This window comes from Oncorhynchus gorbuscha, linkage group LG20 (assembly GCF_021184085.1).
Source record: "Oncorhynchus gorbuscha isolate QuinsamMale2020 ecotype Even-year linkage group LG20, OgorEven_v1.0, whole genome shotgun sequence".
NCBI lineage: Eukaryota > Metazoa > Chordata > Actinopteri > Salmoniformes > Salmonidae > Oncorhynchus > Oncorhynchus gorbuscha.
Window position 1 is genome coordinate 23,309,490 of NC_060192.1, and position 22,040 is coordinate 23,331,529.

General features: G+C 44.9%; 1 pseudogene; it reads right to left on the reverse strand.

The window, feature by feature from the left end:
• On the reverse strand, positions 1–10,524 carry LOC124006856 (annotated as a pseudogene).
• Positions 10,525–22,040: the final 11,516 nt, after the last annotated feature.

Sequence of the window (22,040 nt, forward strand, 5' to 3'; positions counted from 1 at the left end):
TTAATACTTGATGTGGCCCATGTCTGCAATCCTATACTCCACCTCTGGAGGGAGAGACTAACCAGGTTGAGATGGTTTTACACATGTTGAACAAAGCCTCCATGTAGATCTGAGTCTTTAAGGCCAACAGTGATTATGGAAACCATGTTATTGCCACTTCATTCCATTCTGGAATATCTTTGAATATCTTTCCGCTTTGACTGTCAGGGAAAATGTTTATATGTGTGTGTGTGTGTGTGTGTACGTGTGAGCATGCAGTCAGTCCTCCAGGCCTCTCTCACTGCTTCATCTTCACTGCCCACGCTGTTGGTCTGGGACAGCTTGATGATGCCAGTGCCCAACTCCCCACTGGCTGAGAACTGGACCCCACCTTTTGCACAAGTGATCATGACAGCATCCCCGATCTGGGGCAGGTCTCTACAAATCCGGGAGAACTCACTGTACTCTTGCTCCTACAGAGAGAGTAGGATATCATTCAAGCTACCAAACCACCAGCTCCCCCCACTGTACATCAATGGAAATTTAAAAGGTCACATCTTAATTAGACTGACCTGATTGGGAGTAAAGAATAAAGAGTGCTCACTGGAATACGGAGCTGTTCCACATCCAAGTCCATCAACATAGTAAGATAGTTTCTCCTGATCTAACACAGAGACAGACAACATTACAGACAGGCCTACTTACTTCCAGACCCAAAAAACAATAAATATATAATTATCAATGTTGACTCATGAAAATTAATGCAAACTTTGTTCACCCAACTGGACAAGTTAACTCCCATAGCGACAGTACGATCACAACGTTACCAACCCAATCCATCGCTACACAGGTTGAGCTGCACAGGGGAAAAGTGATGAGTCCATACTCTGAAGTGAGATACCTGAGGATCTCATATTCCAGCAAGCTTCAGTGATAAGGTCTTTCAGTGAGTTGAAAACTTTATTTAGGATTAGACCTTGAGTCAATCATGCCTCAAACCTTTTTCTTTTGCTTATGTGTTTTCTTTGCTGATCTGGTAAGCAGTATTTGGGATCCGCTGATTGCTAGATAGCAGCTGCTACAGGTCGCAAGATGCGCAAGGGCCCCCTCCCACTATCCTTTTCTAATGTGCTGAGAAGGGTGTAATAGCGGCCCGCGATTCAGGGCGTTCCTGCATGTGGGCATCCTGCATCTGCTAATTTTTAGCTAGGACTCCGGTACACAGGAAGGAGGTGGGTGCACTCCATTACAGAAGCTGGCAGTAATGCACCATAAGGTTGGATGCCAACCAACGATAAAGAAGAGGCAGACACTGTTAATGACGGCAAGGGCAGGTGTTTGGCAGGTCGGAGCGAATGACACTATGTGCTAGCTAGCTAGGACACCGGTAGACAGTGTCTCTCATCACAGCCTGTCGGGCAGTGCTTTCCCACAGTTCTGTTATCGACGAGAGCAGGTATTAGTGAAGGAAACTCTGTGCTAGCTAGCTAACTCGGACTCCGGTACACATGTTGTCATGTTTTGTCATTTATTATCTTGTCTTGTCCCTGTGCTTCCCATTCTATTCGTTTCCCTCTGCTGGTCTTATTAGGTTCTTTCCCTCTTTCTATCCCTCTCTCTCCCCCTCCCTCTCTCACTCTCTCGCTCTCTCTTCTCTCTATCGTTCCGTTCCTGCTCCCAGCTGTTCCTATTCCCCTAATCAATCATTTAGTCTTCCCACACCTGTTCCCGATCCTTTCCCCTGATTAGAGTCCCTATTTCTTCCTTTGTGTTCCGTTCCTGTCCTGTCGGTTCCTTGTTTAGAATTCACCGTGCTGTGATTGTGTATCGCCCTGTCGTGTCGTGTTTTCCTCAGATGCTGCGTGGTGAGCAGGTGTCTGAGTCTGTCTGGTTCGAGTGCCTTCCCGAGGCAACCTGCTGTTCACCTGCTGTTCAAGATCGAGTCTCCTGTTTGTCCTCGTCATTTCGAGTGATAGTTGTGTTTTTTTGTTTGTATTCACTTTACTGGATTAAAGACTCTGTTTTCGCCAAGTCGCTTTTGGGTCCTCTTTCACCTGCATGACAGAAGGAACCGACCAAGGAATGGACCCAGCGACTTCAGACGCTCGTTACACTGCCGTCGAGATCCAAGGAGCCATGCTCGGCAGACACGAGCAGGAATTGTCTGCTGCTCGCCATGCCGTGGAGAACCTGGCCGCTCAGGTTTCCGACCTCTCTGGACAGTTCCAGAGTCTACGTCTCGTGCCACCTGTTACTTCCTGGCCTGCCGAGCCTCCAGAACCTAGGGTTAATAACCCACCTTGCTACTCCGGGCAGCCCACTGAGTGCCGCTCCTTTCTCACGCAGTGTGAGATTGTGTTCTCTCTCCAACCCAACACATACTCTAGAGAGAGAGCTCGGGTTGCTTACGTCATTTCACTCCTTACTGGCCGGGCTCGAGAATGGGGCACAGCTATCTGGGAGGCAAGGGCTGATTGCTCTAACAAGTTCCAGAACTTTAAAGAGGAGATGATTCGGGTTTTTGACCGTTCAGTTTTTGGTAGGGAGGCTTCTAGGGCCCTGGCTTCCTTATGCCAAGGTGAACGGTCCATAACGGATTATTCTATTGAGTTTCGCACTCTTGCTGCCTCTAGTGAGTGGAACGAGCCGGCGCTGCTCGCTCGTTTTCTGGAGGGACTCCACGCAGTGGTTAAGGATGAGATTCTCTCCCGGGAGGTTCCTTCAGATGTGGACTCTTTGATTGCTCTCGCCATCCGCATAGAACGACGGGTAGATCTTCGTCACCGGGCTCGTGGAAGAGAGCTCGCATCAACGGTGTTTCCCTGCTCCGCATCGCAACCATCTCCCTCCTCTGGCTCAGAGACTGAGCCGATGCAGCTGGGAGGGATTCGCATCTCGACTAAGGAGAGGGAACGGAGGATCACCAACCGCCTGTGCCTCTATTGCGGAGTTGCTGGACATTTTGTTAATTCATGTCCAGTAAAGCCAGAGCTCATCTGTAAGCGGAGGGCTACAGGTGAGCGCAACTACTCAAGTCTCTCCATCAAAATCCTGTACTACTTTGTCGGTCCATCTACGCTGGACCGGTTCGGGTGCTACATGTAGTGCCTTGATAGACTCTGGGGCTGAGGGTTGTTTCATGGACGAAGCATGGGTTCGGAAACATGACATTCCTTTCAGAGAGTTAGAGAAGCCTACGCCCATGTTCGCCTTAGATGGTAGTCATCTTCCCAGTATCAGATTTGAGACACTACCTTTAACCCTCACAGTATCTGGTAACCACAGTGAGACTATTTCTTTTTTGATTTTCCGTTCACCGTTTACACCTGTTGTTTTGGGTCATCCCTGGCTAGTATGTCATAATCCTTCTATTAATTGGTCTAGTAATTCTATCCTATCCTGGAACGTTTCTTGTCATGTGAAGTGTTTAATGTCTGCCATCCCTCCCGTTTCTTCTGTCCCTACTTCTCAGGAGGAACCTGGCGATTTGACAGGAGTGCCGGAGGAATATCATGATCTGCGCACGGTCTTCAGTCGGTCCCGAGCCAACTCCCTTCCTCCTCACCGGTCGTATGATTGTAGTATTGATCTCCTTCCGGGGACCACTCCTCCTCGGGGTAGACTATACTCTCTGTCGGCTCCCGAACGTAAGGCTCTCGAGGATTATTTGTCTGTGTCTCTTGACGCCGGTACCATAGTGCCTTCTTCCTCTCCGGCCGGGGCGGGGTTCTTTTTGTTAAGAAGAAGGACGGTACTCTGCGCCCTGCGTGGATTATCGAGGGCTGAATGACAAACGGTTAAGAATCGTTATCCGCTTCCCTTATGTCATCAGCCTTCGAGATTCTGCAGGGAGCCAGGTGCTTTACTAAGTTGGACCTTCGTAACGCTTACCATCTCGTGCGCATCAGAGAGGGGGACGAGTGGAAAACGGCGTTTAACACTCCGTTAGGGCATTTTGAGTACCGGGTTCTGCCGTTCGGTCTCGCCAATGCGCCAGCTGGTTTTCAGGCATTAGTTAATGATGTTCTGAGAGACATGCTGAACATCTTTGTTTTTGTCTATCTTGACGATATCCTGATTTTTTCTCCGTCACTCGAGATTCATGTTCAGCACGTTCGACGTGTTCTACAGCGCCTTTTAGAGAATTGTCTCTACGTAAAGGCTGAGAAGTGCTCTTTTCATGTCTCCTCCGTTACTTTTCTCGGTTCCGTTATTTCCGCTGAAGGCATTCAGATGGATTCCGCTAAGGTCCAAGCTGTCAGTGATTGGCCCGTTCCAAGGTCACGTGTCGAGTTGCAGCGCTTTTTAGGTTTCGCTAATTTCTATCGGCGTTTCATTCGTAATTTCGGTCAAGTTGCTGCCCCTCTCACAGCTCTTACTTCTGTCAAGACGTGTTTTAAGTGGTCCGGTTCCGCCCAGGGAGCTTTTGATCTTCTAAAAGAACGTTTTACGTCCGCTCCTATCCTCGTTACTCCTGACGTCACTAGACAATTCATTGTCGAGGTTGACGCTTCAGAGGTAGGCGTGGGAGCCATTCTATCCCAGCGCTTCCAGTCTGACGATAAGGTTCATCCTTGCGCTTATTTTTCTCATCGCCTGTCGCCATCTGAGCGCAACTATGATGTGGGTAACCGTGAACTGCTCGCCATCCGCTTAGCCCTAGGCGAATGGCGACAGTGGTTGGAGGGGGCGACGTTCCTTTTGTCGTTTGGACAGACCATAAGAACCTTGAGTACATCCGTTCTGCCAAACGACTTAATGCCCGTCAAGCTCGTTGGGCGTTGTTTTTCGCTCGTTTCGAGTTTGTGATTTCTTACCGTCCGGGTAGCAAGAACACCAAGCCTGATGCCTTATCCCGTCTGTTTAGTTCTTCTGTGGCTTCTACTGATCCCGAGGGGATTCTTCCTTATGGGCGTGTTGTCGGGTTAACAGTCTGGGGAATTGAGAGACAGGTTAAGCAAGCACTCACGCACACTGCGTCGCCGCGCTTGTCCTAGTAACCTCCTTTTCGTTCCTGTTTCCACTCGTCTGGCTGTTCTTCAGTGGGCTCACTCTGCCAAGTTAGCTGGTCATCCCGGTGTTCGAGGCACTCTTGCGTCTATTCGCCAGCGCTTTTGGTGGCCGACTCAGGAGCGTGACACGCGCCGTTTCGTGGCTGCTTGTTCGGACTGCGCGCAGACTAAGTCGGGTAACTCTCCTCCTGCCGGTCGTCTCAGACCGCTCCCATTCCTTCTCGACCATGGTCTCACATCGCCTTAGACTTCATTACCGGTCTGCCTTTGTCTGCGGGGAAGACTGTGATTCTTACGGTTGTCGATAGGTTCTCTAAGGCGGCACATTTCATTCCCCTCGCTAAACTTCCTTCCGCTAAGGAGACGGCACAAATCATTATCGAGAATGTATTCAGAATTCATGGCCTCCCGTTAGACGCCGTTTCAGACAGAGGCCCGCAATTCACGTCACAGTTTTGGAGGGAGTTCTGTCGTTTGATTGGTGCGTCCGTCAGTCTCTCTTCCGGGTTTCATCCCCAGTCTAACGGTCAAGCAGAGAGGGCCAATCAGACGATTGGTCGCATACTACGCAGCCTTTCTTTCAGAAACCCTGCGTCTTGGGCAGAACAGCTCCCCTGGGCAGAATACGCTCACAATTCGCTTCCTTCGTCTGCTACCGGGTTATCTCCGTTTCAGAGTAGTCTGGGTTACCAGCCTCCTCTGTTCTCATCCCAGCTTGCCGAGTCCAGCGTTCCCTCCGCTCAAGCGTTTGTCCAACGTTGTGAGCGCACCTGGAGGAGGGTGAGGTCTGCACTTTGCCGTTACAGGGCACAGACTGTGAGAGCCGCCAATAAACGCAGGATTAAGAGTCCAAGGTATTGTTGCGGCCAGAGAGTGTGGCTTTCCACTCGCAACCTTCCTCTTACGACAGCTTCTCGTAAGTTGACTCCGCGGTTCATTGGTCCGTTCCGTGTTTCCCAGGTCGTCAATCCTGTCGCTGTGCGACTGCTTCTTCCGCGACATCTTCGTCGCGTCCATCCTGTCTTCCATGTCTCCTGTGTTAAGCCCTTTCTTCGCACCCCCCGTTCGTCTTCCCTCCCCCCTCCCGTCCTTGTCGAGAGCGCACCTATTTACAAGGTACATAAGATCATGGACATGCGTTCTCGGGACGGGGTCACCAATACTTAGTGGATTGGGAGGGTTACGGTCCTGAGGAGAGGAGTTGGGTTCCGTCTCGGGACGTGCTGGACCGTTCACTCATTGATGATTTCCTCCGTTGCCGCCAGGATTCCTCCTCGAGTGCGCCAGGAGGCGCTCGGTGAGTGGGGGTACTGTCATGTTTTGTCATTTATTATCTTGTCTTGTCCCTGTGCTTCCCATTCTATTCGTTTCCCTCTGCTGGTCTTATTAGGTTCTTTCCCTCTTTCTATCCCTCTCTCTCCCCCTCCCTCTCTCACTCTCTCGCTCTCTCTTCTCTCTATCGTTCCGTTCCTGCTCCCAGCTGTTCCTATTCCCCTAATCAATCATTTAGTCTTCCCACACCTGTTCCCGATCCTTTCCCCTGATTAGAGTCCCTATTTCTTCCTTTGTGTTCCGTTCCTGTCCTGTCGGTTCCTTGTTTAGAATTCACTGTGCTGTGATTGTGTATCGCCCTGTCGTGTCGTGTTTTCCTCAGATGCTGCGTGGTGAGCAGGTGTCTGAGTCTGTCTGGTTCGAGTGCCTTCCCGAGGCAACCTGCTGTTCACCTGCTGTTCAAGATCGAGTCTCCTGTTTGTCCTCGTCATTTCGAGTGATAGTTGTGTTTTTTTGTTTGTATTCACTTTACTGGATTAAAGACTCTGTTTTCGCCAAGTCGCTTTTGGGTCCTCTTTCACCTGCATGACACATGTGGCGGGGGCGACCACGGTAGCTAGCTAGCTAGGACACCGGTAGACAGTGTCCTTCACCACCCAAAAAATTCTGACAATAGATCTATTTAGCTTTTGATCAACATTTTAATCACATACACAATCAGGGGGAATCCAGAATATCAAAGGTGTCACACAAGCATGAAGATTGCTTGCTCGAGGAAGGAACTAATGGGATGCTCAAGGGAGAGCATTCCTGCAGGAACCAATGGGATACTCGAGGGAAGGCATTCCTGCAGGAACTAATGGAATACTCGAGGGGGGTAGTTCTTGCAGATGCAAGAATGTCCACATGTTGGAATGCCCTGACATTCGGTTCACAATCACACATTATTGTGTGCTCCTGCTGAGAATTAATACAATTTAGAGCGCGTTCCAGACCATATACAAAGCCGTCGTGATGCACAAATAAGTACATTTTGCATGATATGAGCTATTTGGGGTAAGAATTGTTTGCACTGTACTGGATAATTTTGTTGTCAGCAATAGTGAGGTATTTTGATGGAAACTAACATTTTGTAATACTTTAGTTGATCATAAATTATTAATTGAATCAAGCATATGCATATAATTGACAGTTTAGGATAGAAAACACTCTAAAGTTTCCAAAACTGTGAAAATATTGTCTGTGAGTATAACAGAACTGATATTGCAGGCGAAATCCTGAGAAAAATCCAATCCGGAAGTGACTCATCTTTTGAAAGCTCTGCGTTTCAATGCGTCCCTATTGAGCAGTGAATGGGCTATCAACCAGATTACTTTTTCTCCGTATTCCCCAAGGTGTCTACAGAATTGTGACATAGTTTTACGCATTTATGTTGAAGAATACCCGTAAGCGGCTACATTGCGCAAGTGGTCACCTGATGGCTCTCAGAGTGATTCTAGTGTAAAATACAGAGGTAGCCATTATTCCAATCGGTCCTACTGAAAAACCAATTGTCCCGTGGATATATTATCGAATCGATATTTGAAAAACACCTTGAGGATTGATTATAAACCACGTTTGCCATGTTTCTGTCGATACTATGGAGCTAATTTGGAATATTTTTCGGTGTTTTCGTGACTGCAATTTCCGGTCGATTTCTCAGCCAAACGTGAAGAACAAAGGGAGCTATTTCGCCTACAAAAATAATCTTCTTGGAAAAAAGGAACATTGGCTATCTAACTGGGAGTCTCGTGAGTGAAAACATCCGAAGCTCATCAAAGGTAAACGATTTAATTTGATTGCTTTTCTGATTTCCGTGACCAAGTTACCTGCTGCTAACTAGACAAAATGCTAAACTAGGCTATCGATAAACTTACACAAATGCTTGTCTAGCTTTGGCTGTAAAGAATATTTTGAAAATCTGAGATGACAGGGTGATTAACAAAAGGCTAAGATGTGTCTCAATATATTTCACTTGTGATTTTCATTAATAGGAATATTTTCTAGGAATATTTATGTCCGTTGCGTTATGCTAATTAGTGTCAGTCGATGGGGAGTTACTAGAGGTTAAAATCACTCAGTCTATTTATAAGAATTTGTAAGATTCTTATTTGAATAAAATAGACAGAGACCAGTCTTATCAAAATTAGATAATAGTATTTATTCTCAGAGCGCGCTGCCATAGAACCACGAACAACAGTTTATATACAAAATATGACGTCATTGAATATAGAAACTCCTCCTCTCGACCAAGACAAAGCAGGTTCAAAAGTTTATTCCAACCCACTAGCACACAATCGTGACACACACACTATATCAATATTAACTTCTGAAGTCACACCATTATCTATCATTACTTAGCAGACAGCTCCAGATACGGAAAACCTGGAGAGGCTCTCGCTGTCTTATTTAATCGCCACAGAGTTATAGCTGAGTGGGTTCAGACATAGGTTAATGAACCACTTTGCTTACTTCAAACACACCACACATAGCTCTCCAACTAAGTTGGAATGGTGTTTATTAGGTTTAATTACTCCTTGTTCATGCTACATAATCTCTTCCTTGTGAATTAACATTATTCATCGGATATTGTAAAACATGGTAGTGTTTAATTAGTTATAGTTCTATTTAAATGTAGATATTGTTAAAATTAAAATTCCTAACAATCCACCCTAAATGACAATGCAATTCATACTAACATTTCAAACACTATATGATATACAAGAATAAACCAAAACAATACATGTATTTATACTCGATCATCATCAATGACTGTTCTAGAATACATCAGAATCATAACGCTTCTTATCAGGATTTTTGTTACAATCTTCATTAAAGAAACCTTCTAAATTCCCTAAACATCCAATATGGTCTCGTCCAACATAGGCTGCTCATAATTAAAAGATCTGAATTCCTCCACTAGCTCTGGGCCCATGCATTCATCATTCCAGTCCTGGAAATGAGAACTTTCACACATGGAATCAAACCATATTCGCACAAAACTAACACAGTCACACAGGTGAAGGTAGACCATAACACAGTGATCATTACATTTTTCCATCTTCCAAACATACTGTCAAAACCAATTAGGCAGAGAAGTATCCACCCCTGAGTTCACTGCCAACTCGTGAGCTAGGGTGGTTAAACCAGCCAAGGTCTTGGTCATTGATCCATCCGGAGCTGGATCAAATTACTCCCACACACCCCCCCACCCTTTTCAGCCAGTAATATATCCAAGACTATTCCATTCTGCCAAGCCATTCATTACATCTCTGGTATAATTGATGAAGCGCTGTTGATTATAATAAATATAATTGATCCAGTCCACATTCTTATTGAGAGTGGACCACCAGAAAATATTTGACTCTAAATCTGCTAAGATCTGATTTCTTGCTTTGAACTCATCTGGCACCCCTGTGGAACCCAAATGTTATCAATATATACTCTATCATCAAAAGACCCAGACGGAGTATTTTCTTATTTTCTCCCATTTGGCCGACAACGTGTCATGGTGTTGAATGAGTGTGAAAGGCATTCCCAAATGTACTAGTGCACATAGTCCTATCCAATTAGTAGGTAAACTCGGGCCATAACGTCATTCTCCCACACAACCACCAGATGTCAGCCCTGGGCCTCCTTATCTTACTGAAATCCCCAGATCTCAACCAGTCTGCCAGATCACTCATAGTTTCATCAGTAATAACATTCTCTGTCCTATTGCAGGTACTGACTTCCCCTACGTATTTCCCATAAGTACTATACCGGGCCAAACAGTAATAGTGTCCTCTTGCCACTGTGAAGGGAGGAAGCCTAGATTTCAGAAGAACATGTGGATATAAATAGTGCAAATCCGTACTGTCATTATCTGGCATTCCTGCTTCCATGAATAGCTTTACCATACAGGCCCTTCCCCTAGGTGAATTAATTCCATTTAGTGGAAAAGGGATGGTTGTCAACTGAGGTTTAGCTGTGGCACAGGCATAGCATTCTTCTTTAGCTACTGATCTGGCCGTATATTAAATTCATTCTAACCAGAGGTTGGAATCTCTAAACCCAGTCTCTCTATCACTTCTTTAAAGTCTTTTGTCTGAACTATTTGTACCGGTCCTTGGCCCTGGATGATTACACTAGGAATACCAGTTGTGTTAGGGAGACTGATTGAACTCTGGCTGCCCATAGTATCCTTACCAGCTCTCACCTCTGTCACCTGGAATGGTACCATAGTATCCGTTAAAGACTGATTAAAACCAATATACCATAATCCAAGATTCTGGATCTTTACAGTTTTAATGGTAATTCGTACCTTTATACAATACCTCCCCTGCTCCAGAACACAGCCCGAAACTCCCACCTTTACTAAACTCCATCTGTTCCCATATTGAGTGTGTGGGTGTGCATAGCCACCCCTCTCAGTGTGAGCTATGACTTGATTCCATGAATTACACAGGAACTTGCACAGATGTCTTCCATAATGGCTGCTCTTAGTCCTAGACTGCCAAGGAGTCAGAGACCCCATTTGGTCTACATAGAACTCCACTGAGAAATCCTTCCCAATCTCACTCTCCCTTCCTTACTATTCAGTTCCAGTGACCTGCTAAGATGCTATGGTAATATCAAATTCCCCTCATCTAGCACATGAGTCAAGTTACCCTCTTAGGCCTTCTCAGGGTTCATGGTGTATCAGGAATATGGCTCCCACGATCAGACAGCTCAGGACGGCCAGCACACCTGTAAAGCCTCGCCCTTTCCCGGAAAACATATCAGCAGCCAGAGGCCACTTCCACTTCTATGAACAAACACAGGGATGAAATGACGGGGTTAGGGAGTTTTCGTTAGAGAGATGACCGCCGGATCCTGTTGATTCCAGTTCTCCTCTCCAACACTGTGATTGTTTGACAGTGTTAGTGTGTCCTACCCCTTTGCAGTGCGATATGAATCCAGGTAGCTCTTTCAGCTATTCTCACAGCAAAGGCTGTCCCCAGGAGTCCTTGGTATGGCCCCTCCCAATGGGGCTGCTTCCCATCTATTCTCCTCAGGGACTGGATTGAGTGGATCACCTTCTCCTGTAATTCACATGTACTGCATAAAATCTTGAACATACAGGTTTGGTTAACTTTTTATGGCTGCAGGGGCAGTATTGAGTAGCTTGGATGGAAAGGTGCCCATTGTAAACGGCTAGCTCCTCAGTCTCAGTTGCTAATATATGCATATTATTATTCGTATTGGATAGAAAACACTCTAAAGTTTCCAAAACTGTCAAAATATTGTCTGTGAGTATAACATAACTGATATTGCAGGCGAAACCCTGAGGAAAATCAAAACAGGAAGTGGCTTCTATTTTGAAAACTCCATGTTCCATAGCCTCCCTTTGCTGGATTTAAAGGGATATGAACCAGATTGCTTTTCCTATCGTTTCCTCAAGGTGTCAACAGTCTTCAGACATAGTTTCAGGCTTTTATTTTGAAAAATGAGCCAGAACGATAACATCGCGTCAAGTGGTCACATGAGTTTTGCTCGCGCAACAGAGTTTGGATAGGTATTGCTTTTCCCTCTCCTACTGTGAAAGACATTTGCGTTTGATATATTATCGATTATAGAAAACGTTTGACATGTTTCTGTGGACATCATGGAAACTATTTGGAATTTTTGTCTATGTTGTCGTGACCGTTCTTTCCTGTGGATTTCTGAACATAATGCGCCAAACAAACAGAGGTATTTTGGATATAAAAATCAGCTTTATGGAACAAAAGGAACATTTGTTGTGTAACTGGGAGTCTCGTGAGTGAACCAGCGACTCCTGTGGTGGGCTGGGCGCAGTGTGCGCTAACCAAGGTTGCCAGGTGCACGGTGTTTTGGTACGGCTGGCTTCCGGGTTGGCTTCCGGGTTGGATGAGCGCTGTGTTAAGAAGCAGTGCAACTTGGTTGGGTTGTGTATCGGAGGACGCATGACTTTCAACCTTCGTCTCTCCCGAGACCGTACGGGAGTTGTAGCGATGAGACAATATAGTAGCTACTAAAACAATCGGATACCACGAAATTGGGGAGAAAAAGGGGTAAAATTTTAAAAAGAAGAAAAAAAAGAAACCCCTTTTGCAATTATGTTAGCACAGCTGAAAACTGTTGTTGTGATTAAAGAATCAATAAAACTGTCCGTCTTTAGACTAGTTGAGTATCTGGAGCATCAGCATTTGTGCGTTCGATTACAGGCTCAAAATGGCTAAAAACAAAGACCTTTCTTCTGAAACTCGTCAGTCTATTCTTGTTCTGAGAAATGAAGGCTATTCCATGCGAGAAATTGCCAAGAAACTGAAGATCACGTACAACACTGTGTACTACTCCCTTCACAGAACAGCGCAAACTGTCTCTAGCCAGAATAGAAAGAGGAGTGGGAGGCCCTGGTGCACAACTGAGCAAGAGGACAAGTACATTAGAGTGTCTAGTTTGAGAAACAGATGCCTCACAAGTCCACAACTGACAGTTTCATTAAATAGTACCCGCAACACACCACTGGTTTTGTTTTATGTAATGATGATTGGACCCCAGGAAGAGTAGCTGAAACTTGACAGCAGCTAATGGGGATCTGGAATAAAATACAACCACAAATCATCAATGCAGGAACAATAAGTAGTGGAGAGCCTTGTTCTGGTTCAAATAGTATAAATAGGGCCCTCACCGAATCCAGGCATTAAAACGGAATACAACAATATTCAAAAATGTATTGACCTTAGTAGGGAATCAACTAAGTGTATTGAAAATGTATTATTAAGTTTATCAAGACATGAACAAAATGCATCAGTGATTCATATTTCCTGCATCTTTCTGAAGAGGCAACGGCAATGTCAATGTGTGTGTGCAGTGCACATCTACCACTTTGTGTAGCTGTTAGCTATCATGATAATGAAAACAGTCAGACGTAGAACATCATTTTTCTGTTTTAACAAAATACATAATTTGAAGAACAAACATTGTTGTGGCAATTCATATCTTGCAGTCAAACTGTAAATAAGACTTCAATGTGTATTTTAACTTAAATAAGACTTAAAAGATAAGAAAGGTTAAATGTTAAAAAAGGTTTAATGTTCTTTTACTTAGGAAATAGTCCTGATCATATAGGCCTATACCTAAACAATATCCAAATCAACTAACAATACACATAATTCATACATGTTCAGTCATTTAAATTGTAAAGTCATGTTTTTTTACACAATACAAATGTGTCCAATCTGGGAGGTAAACTCGATAAAGTATTTAATAATTTCGCTGTTTATTTCAGATGTAACCACCAAAATAGGATTTTGAATGGGATTCAATTGTTCGGACCCCTTTAAGGATAGTTAAACAAACTTTTTGCCCAGGCCCGCTTCACCAATACTATGCATGATGTGACTAGAGTGTGATCGACTGCAGACATTCTGTTCCAGTTTCCCTAAAATACAGTCAGCCCTTATCTTCAGACTATTGTACATTCCTGATCTTGTGTGCACCGTACCTAATGTTTGCCCTGTACTGGGCTGGCTAGCTTCTTGCTGTGGACTTAGTCTGTTCCTGCCTCGTGGCTCTCTGTTATCTGATTGGAGCTCTGATAGCACAGTGTAATCACATCAACTGCCAGCTCGCAGTCAGTCTACACTATGCCATTGTCATCCATCCTTAATGAGTATATTGGCTCAACAGGCACTGTGCATGCCATGTTTCATCTGTCTGTAATGGGAACACTAGCTACATTACCTGGGTTAGGGAGGTCAGATAGTGGGAACAACAGAACTCACTGTTACTGGTTGTGAAAAAAAGAGACTGTATCCATTTAGCTAATTAGATCATAATCCCACAAGAACATGAACATTTTCAGCAGTCTGGAAATGTTCAATACCTTGGTCAAGTCTAAGCTAATGTTAGAGCCCTCAATCTCACACAAATTATCAAGGAACCTACCAGGTACAACCCCAAATCTGTAAACACGGGCACCCTCATAGATATCCTCCTGACCAACCTGCACTCTAAATACACCTCTGCTGTCTTCAACCAGGATCTCAGCGATCCCTGCCTCATTGCCTGCGTCCGTTATGGGTCCATAGTCAACAATTGATATGGTAGGTGAAAATCCCCCCAAAACAACCAGACATTTATTTTTTGAGGTCACAGGCTCTTATAATGGAAAGCTATGGGTCCTATGCAATTTTAGCTCCCAGAATTCAATTCTTATTGATTCCACTAGATGTCAACAGTCTTTGTTTAAGGATTCAGGCTTGTTTCTTCCAAAACAAGGAAGAATTTGGAGTTTTGGTGCAAAGAGTCACAGTGGAAAATCAGTCTGTCGGCGCATGACGAAAAGGAGGCGCGCCTGTTAATTTAACTTTTCTATTGAACATACTTCTTTCCGTATGAAATATTATAGTTTATTTACATTTTAGGGTACCTGAGGATTAGATAGAAACTTAGTCTGACTGGTTTGAACAAAGTTTAGCGGTAGCTTTTTGGATTTCTTTGTCTGCATGTTGAACAAGTGGATTACTGAAATCGATGGCGCCAACTAAACTGACTTTTGGGATATAAAGAAGGATTTTATCTAACAAAATGACCATTCATGTTGTAGCTGGGACCCGTGTGATTGCAAACAGAGGAAGATTTTCAAAAATAAGGGATTTATTTAATCACTATTTGTGATTTTATGAAGCTTGTGCTGCTGGAAAAATATTTTGATGTGGGGCGCCGTCCTCAAACAATCGCATGGTATGCTTTCGCTGTATAGCCTATTATACATCGAACAATGCAGTTAGATTAACAAGAATTTAAGCTTTTCAACGATATAAGGCCCTTGTATGTTCGTAATTGTTTAATATTATGATTATTTATTTGAATTACGCGCCCTCCAATTTCATCGGATGTTGGGTCGTTAGCGGGACTCCAAGCTTTAAGAATTAAGAAATGTTCTAGTAACCTTCCAGAATAAACAACACCTCATTGTGCCAGTAGCAAGCACATTCATTAAAATGTCTCATTCACATGATGTGCAATGGTATTACCATCATGAAAGAAAACAAATATGAAATAAAGTGAAGGACAACATTTGATGATATTTCAACCATATTACACACCATTGGGTTATTGAGTTTAATTTTCTAGTCTAAGAAATACACTACATGACCAAAAGTATGTGGACACATGCTCGTCGAAAATCTCATTCCAAAATCATGGGCATTAATATAGAGTTAGTCCCCCCTTTGCTGCTATAACAGCCTTCACTCTTCTGGGAAGGCCTTCAACTAGATGTTGGAACATTACTGCGGGGACTTGCTTCCATTCAGTCACAAGCATTAGTGAGGTCAGGCAATGATGTTGTGCGATTAGGTCTGGCTCGCAGTTGGCATTCCAATTCATCCCAAAGGGGTTTGATAGGGTTGAGGTCAGGGCTCTGTGCAGACCAGTCAAGTTCTTACACACCGATCTCGACAAACCATTTCTGTATGGACCTCGCTTTGTGCACGGGGGCATTGCCATGCTGAAACAGGAAAGGGCAGAAACAGGAAAGGGCACAGAATCGTCTAGAATGTCATTGTATGCTGTAGCTTTACGATTTCCCTGGAACTAAAGGGCCTAGCTCGAACCATGAAAAACAGACCCAGACCATTATTCCTCCTCCACCAAACTTTACAGTTGGCACTATTCATTTGGGCAGGTAGCATTCTCCTGGCATCCGCCAAACCCAGATTTGTCCGTCAGACTTCCAGATGGTAAAGCGTGATTCATCACTCCAGAGAAAGCATGTTTACTGCTCCAGAGTCCAATGGCGGCAAAATGTACACCACTCTAGCCGACACTTGGCATTGCGCATGGTGATCTTAGGCTTGTGTGCGGCTGCTCGGGCATGGAAACCCATTTAATGAAGCTCCCAGCTTGTGTGGCCTACCACTTTGCAGCTGAGCCGTTGTTGCTCCTAGACGTTTCCAGTTCACAATAACAGCATTTATAGTTGTCCGGGGCAGCTCTAGCAGTGCAGAAATTTGAGCTGACTTGTTAGAAAGGTGGCATCCTAAGGTGGCATCCTAATCTACTCCAGAGTTAGCCTGCAAAGTTCTGTCATACTATCTAGGTCTATTCGAGTTCGTACTGTTAGGTGTCCTAAACTGGGATATGCTTAACACCCCGGCCGTCCGTAATTTCTAAGATAGATGCCCTCAATCTCATACAAATGATCAAAGAATCCACCAGGTACAACCCTAAATCCGTAAACATAGCAACCCTCATAGATATTATCATGACCAACTTGCCCTCCAAATACACCTCTGCTGTTTTCAATCAGGATCTCAGTGATCACTGCCTCATTGCCTGCATCCGTTATGGGTCCGCGGTCAAACGACCACCCCTCATCACTGTCAAATGCTCCCTAAAACACATCTGAGAACAGGCCTTTCTAATCGACCTGGCCCGGATATCCTGGAAGGATAGAGGATGTCTGGTTGTTCTTTAAAAGTAATTTCCTCACCATCTTAAATAAGCATTCCCCTTTCAAAAAATGTGGAACTAAGAACAGATATAGCCCTTGGTTCACTCCAGACCTGAATGCCCTCGACCAGTACAAAAACATCCTGTGGCGTACTGCACTAGCATCGATTAGTCCCCGCGATATGCAACTTTGTAGGGAAGTTAGTAACCAATACACACAGTCAGTTAGGAAAGCAAAGGCTAGCTGTTTCAAACTAACTCCAAAAAGTTCTGGGACACTGTAAAGTCCATGGAGAATTAGTGCACCTCATCCCAGCTGCACACTGCACTGAGGCTAGGAAACACTGTCACCACTGATAAATCCATGATAATTGAGAATTTCAATAAGCATTTCTCTACGGTTGGCCATGCTTTCCTCCTGGCTACCCCAACCCCGACCAACAGCTCCGCACCCCCCGCAGCTGCTTGCCCAAGCCTCCCCAGCTTCTCCTTCACCCAAATCCAGATAGCAGATGTTCTGAAAGAGCTGCAGAACCTGGACCCGTACAAATCAGCTGCGCTAGACAATCTGGACCCTCTCTTGCTAAAATTATCCACCACCATTTTTGCAACCCCTATTACTAGTCCGTTCAACCTCTCCTTCGTATCATCCGAGATTCCTAAATATTGGAAAGCTGCCACAGTCATTCCCCTCTTCAAAGGGGGTGACACTCTAGACCCAAACTGTTACAGACCTATATCCATCCTGCCCTGCCTTTCCGAAGTCTTCGAAAGCTAACTTAACAAGCAGATCACTGACCATTTTGAATCCCACCGTACCTTCTCCCCGCTGTGCAATCCTGTTTCCGAGCTGGTCACAAGTGCACCTCAGCCATGCTCAAGGTACTAAACGATATCATAACCGCCATCTATAAAAGACAGTACTATGTGGCCGTCTTCAGCGACCTGGCCAAGGCTTTCGACTCTGTCAATCACCGCATTCTTATCGGCAGACTCGACAGCCTTGGTTTCTCTGACTGTCTCGCCTGGTTCACCAACTACTTATCAGATAGAGTTCAGTGTGTCAAATCGGAGGACCTGTGCGGACCTCTGGCAGTCTCCATGGGGGTACCACAGGGTTAAATTCTCGGGCCGACTCTTTTCTCTGGAAATATCAATGATGTCGCTCTTGCTGCGGGTGATTCCTACATCCACCTCTACGCAGACAACACCATTATATATACATCTGGCCCTTCTTTGGACACTGTGTTAACAAATCTCCAAACGAGCTTCAACGCCATACAACACTCCTTCCATGGCCTCCAACTGCTCTTAAACGCTAGTATAACTAAATGCATGCTCTTCAACCGATCGCTGCCCGCACCTGCCCGCCCGACAAGCATCGCTACTCTGGACGGTTCTGACTTAGAATATGTGGACAACTACAAATACCTAGGTGTCTGGCTAGACTGTAAACTCTCTTTCCAGACTCACATTAAGCATCTCCAATCCAAAATGAAATCTAGAATTGGCTTTCTATTTTGCAACAAAGCCTCCTTCACTCACGCTGCCAAACATATCCTCGTAAAACTGACTATCCTACCGATCCTCGACTTTGGCGATATCATTTACAAAATAACCTCCAACACTCTACTCAGCAAATTGGATGCAGTCTATCACAGTGCCATCCATTTTGTCACCAAAGGCCCATATATCACCCACCACTGCAACCTGTATACTCTCGGCGGCTGGCCCTTGCTACATATTCGTCGCCAGACCCACTGGCTCCAGGTCGTCTATAAGTCTTTGCTAGGTAAAGCTCTGCCTTATCTCAGCTCACTGGTCACCAAAACAACATCCACCCGTAGCTCATGCTCCAGCAGGTATGTCTCACTGGTCATCCCCAAAGCCAACAGCTACTTGGCTGCCTTTCCTTTCAGTTCTCTGCTGCCAAAGACTGGAACGAATTGCAAAAATCGCTGAAGTTGGAGACTTATATCTCCCTCACTAACTTTAAGCATCAGCTATCTGATCGCTTCAGCTGTACACAGCCAATCTGTAAATTGTGCATCCACTACCTCATCCCCATTTCTGCTCTTTTGCACCCCAGTATCTCTACTTGGTCTCTATGATATTATTGCGTAATGCGATAATTTTCTTATGGGTCAATGCAATGGCTGCTATGTCATCCAACACAGCCTCTAGCTCGTACTATTTAACATCAGCCTATTAAAGCACCATTGATTTGTGTTAAAATATAATCTCCACAGAGCCCATTATAGCATAGCCTAATGGCCATTGTTTCATTCTTTGTTATCAGGGCTGCTTCAAAGAGGTAATCTGCTGCGGAACGGTGAAAACAGAAATGGCTAAAAAATATCCTCCACTGCATCGGCAATACAGCATCCCCCCGAAGTGTAACCCCTTCAGAAGCACTCATTAACCTGATCGATACTGACAGCTGAATTGACAGGACCCTGTCATTATACCAAGTCCTCAACAAGCTTGTGTCGTGTCTTTGGCATCATTTAAGTGAAGACTTTTATTTTATCAAATCAATTCTCTGTAATTATTATTACATGATTAAACTAATCATGTAAATGTAATTAACTAGGAAGTTGGGCAACCAAGGAAAATCTTCAGATTACAAAGTTAGAATTTTCCTAATATAACCCTTCAGATATTTTAATATCTGATCAATTAGTCTTCAAATTAATGAATTATTCTTAACCTGACGTTAGTCTCATTCCAAACGTCATAACGTTGTAAATTGTTGGTCATCTGCACAAACCCAGCCTTTACTATGACTCATCCATACATCAATTGTCTTAATCATTTATTTACTAACTAACTAAATAATCACATAAATGCATAAACAAACAGTAGATATGGTTACCACTGGTGTCCCCCAGGGCTCTGTTCTAGGCCCTCTCCTATTCTCGCTATACACCAAGTCACTTGGCTCTGTCATAACCTCACATGGTCTCTCCTATCATTGCTATGCAGACGACACACAATTAATCTTCTCCTTTCCCCCTTCTGATGACCAGGTGGCGAATCGCATCTCTGCATGTCTGGCAGACATATCAGTGTGGATGACGGATCACCACCTCAAGCTGAACTTCGGCAAGACGGAGCTGCTCTTCCTCCCGGGGAAGGACTGCCCGTTCCATGATCTCGCCATCACGGTTGACAACTCCATTGTGTCCTCCTCCCAGAGCGCTAAGAACCTTGGCGTGATCCTGGACAACAAACTGTCGTTCTCAACTAACATCAAGGCGGTGGCCCGTTCCTGTAGGTTCATGCTCTACAACATCCGCAGAGTACGACCCTGCCTCACACAGGAAGCGGCGCAGGTCCTAATCCAGGCACTTGTCATCTCCCGTCTGGATTACTGCAACTCGCTGTTGGCTGGGCTCCCTGCCTGTGCCATTAAACCCCTACAACTCATCCAGAACGCCGCAGCCCGTCTAGTGTTCAACCTTCCCAAGTTCTCTCACGTCACCCCGCTCCTCCGCTCTCTCCACTGGCTTCCAGTTGAAGCTCGCATCCGCTACAAGACCATGGTGCTTGCCTACGGAGCTGTGAGGGGAACGGCACCTCAGTACCTCCAGGCTCTGATCAGGCCCTACACCCAAATAAGGGCACTGCGTTCATCCACCTCTGGCCTGCTCGCCTCCCTACCACTGAGGAAGTACAGTTCCCGCTCAGCTCAGTCAAAACTGTTCGCTGCTCTGGCTCCCCAATGGTGGAACAAACTCCCTCACGACGCCAGGACAGCGGAGTCAATCACCACCTTCCGGAGACACCTGAAACCCCACCTCTTTAAGGAATACCTAGGATAGGATAAAGTAATCCTTCTCACCCCCCCCTCCCCCCCCTTAAAATATTTAGATGCACTATTGTAAAGTGGTTGTTCCACTGGATGTCATAAGGTGAATGCACCAATTTGTAAGTCGCTCTGGATAAGAGCGTCTGCTAAATGACTTAAATGTAAAATGTAATGTAAATGGTTACAAGGAAATGATAGGGGAGTTTCCCTAGTGGGCTAAGCCAATATGACGGCTTGGTGGACAAAGGGAAGTGGGTGTGGACTGAGAAGGGCGGGAAAGACAAAATGGAGTCACTACACAGTTGATAATTATATTTATTGAAATGCTTATCCTTTGCACATGAACGGTCAGTAATTTGGGAATAATTGCAACCAATATATATTTACGCCCAGTGTCGTCGTGATCTCTGTTGGAATCGTGAGTCCTTCTGTTTGGAAAGCTAATCCGAGCATTTCTCTGCTTCCCTGAAGTCTTTGGTGGTTAGAATGGATACTTCAGAGTACCATTCAGAAATGTTCTTATAGAATAGGTGTTTCGGCGGTTGTCAGTCTTCACATCCCAGGTTGACATAATTTCTAGCTGCAGACTAGTAATTAGTATCTAAGATTTGCTCTTATTCTGTCGGGATCGATAGTCTCAGAGTTGAACCTTTTCCACCCGTGTGGCCAATGCTCCACGTGGTATGGTTAGGAATTCAACAACCATTACAACCTTAGCTTAAACTGAGGTTTTGGGGTATCTACTCAAACCTCTGCCCCCTTAGCTGACTGAGATATGCATGGTCTGAAGAGGATTTCTTCAGGTGTTTTTTTTATTTGTAACAGTAGAAAAGGGCTGTCCCATGAGCCAGATAATGGCTGTGCTCATGGGGGTGGGCCAATGACTTAGTTAATCTTTAAAGGGAATACAATTCTCACAACTTAATGGTTTATCATAGCATTACATAATTTCACAAATAGTTTAATCTTTACTCATTCATTTTATACAATAATTAGATGCAAACCTCATAACAGAGGCACCTGTATAAACAGAGTTATGGTAATGTGGCTGTATTGTCTTTCATGAGGTCACATACATGAAACGAAATGGACCAGGTCGTAGCTGGCTTCTCCACCGACTGTTTACACATCCTCCAAATCATGGATATTGTTCTGTTCTCAAGTTCTGTGATGTAGTAGAAGTTCCTTTGTTCTACTGTGAAACTCTCTCTCTCTATACTGCATGGCTAGGAGGAGATAGTCTCCTCCAGGAATTTACGACCTGAGATAACAGAACCTGGGTGTAGGAGAGAGAGAGTGGGATGCCATGATCTATACCCAGAAAGAGACACTTCTTGACACTTGATAAGAAGAGCGTTGAGGCTTGGATTCTATCAGTAGCTCTGTCCGTAGTCCTGCCTGCAGGAGCAGAGAAGCTGCCAGTAGCAGTGGACTGATGCGAAGGCAGGCTGGTCCTAGGAATCTAGCGGAGGGGGTGGGACACC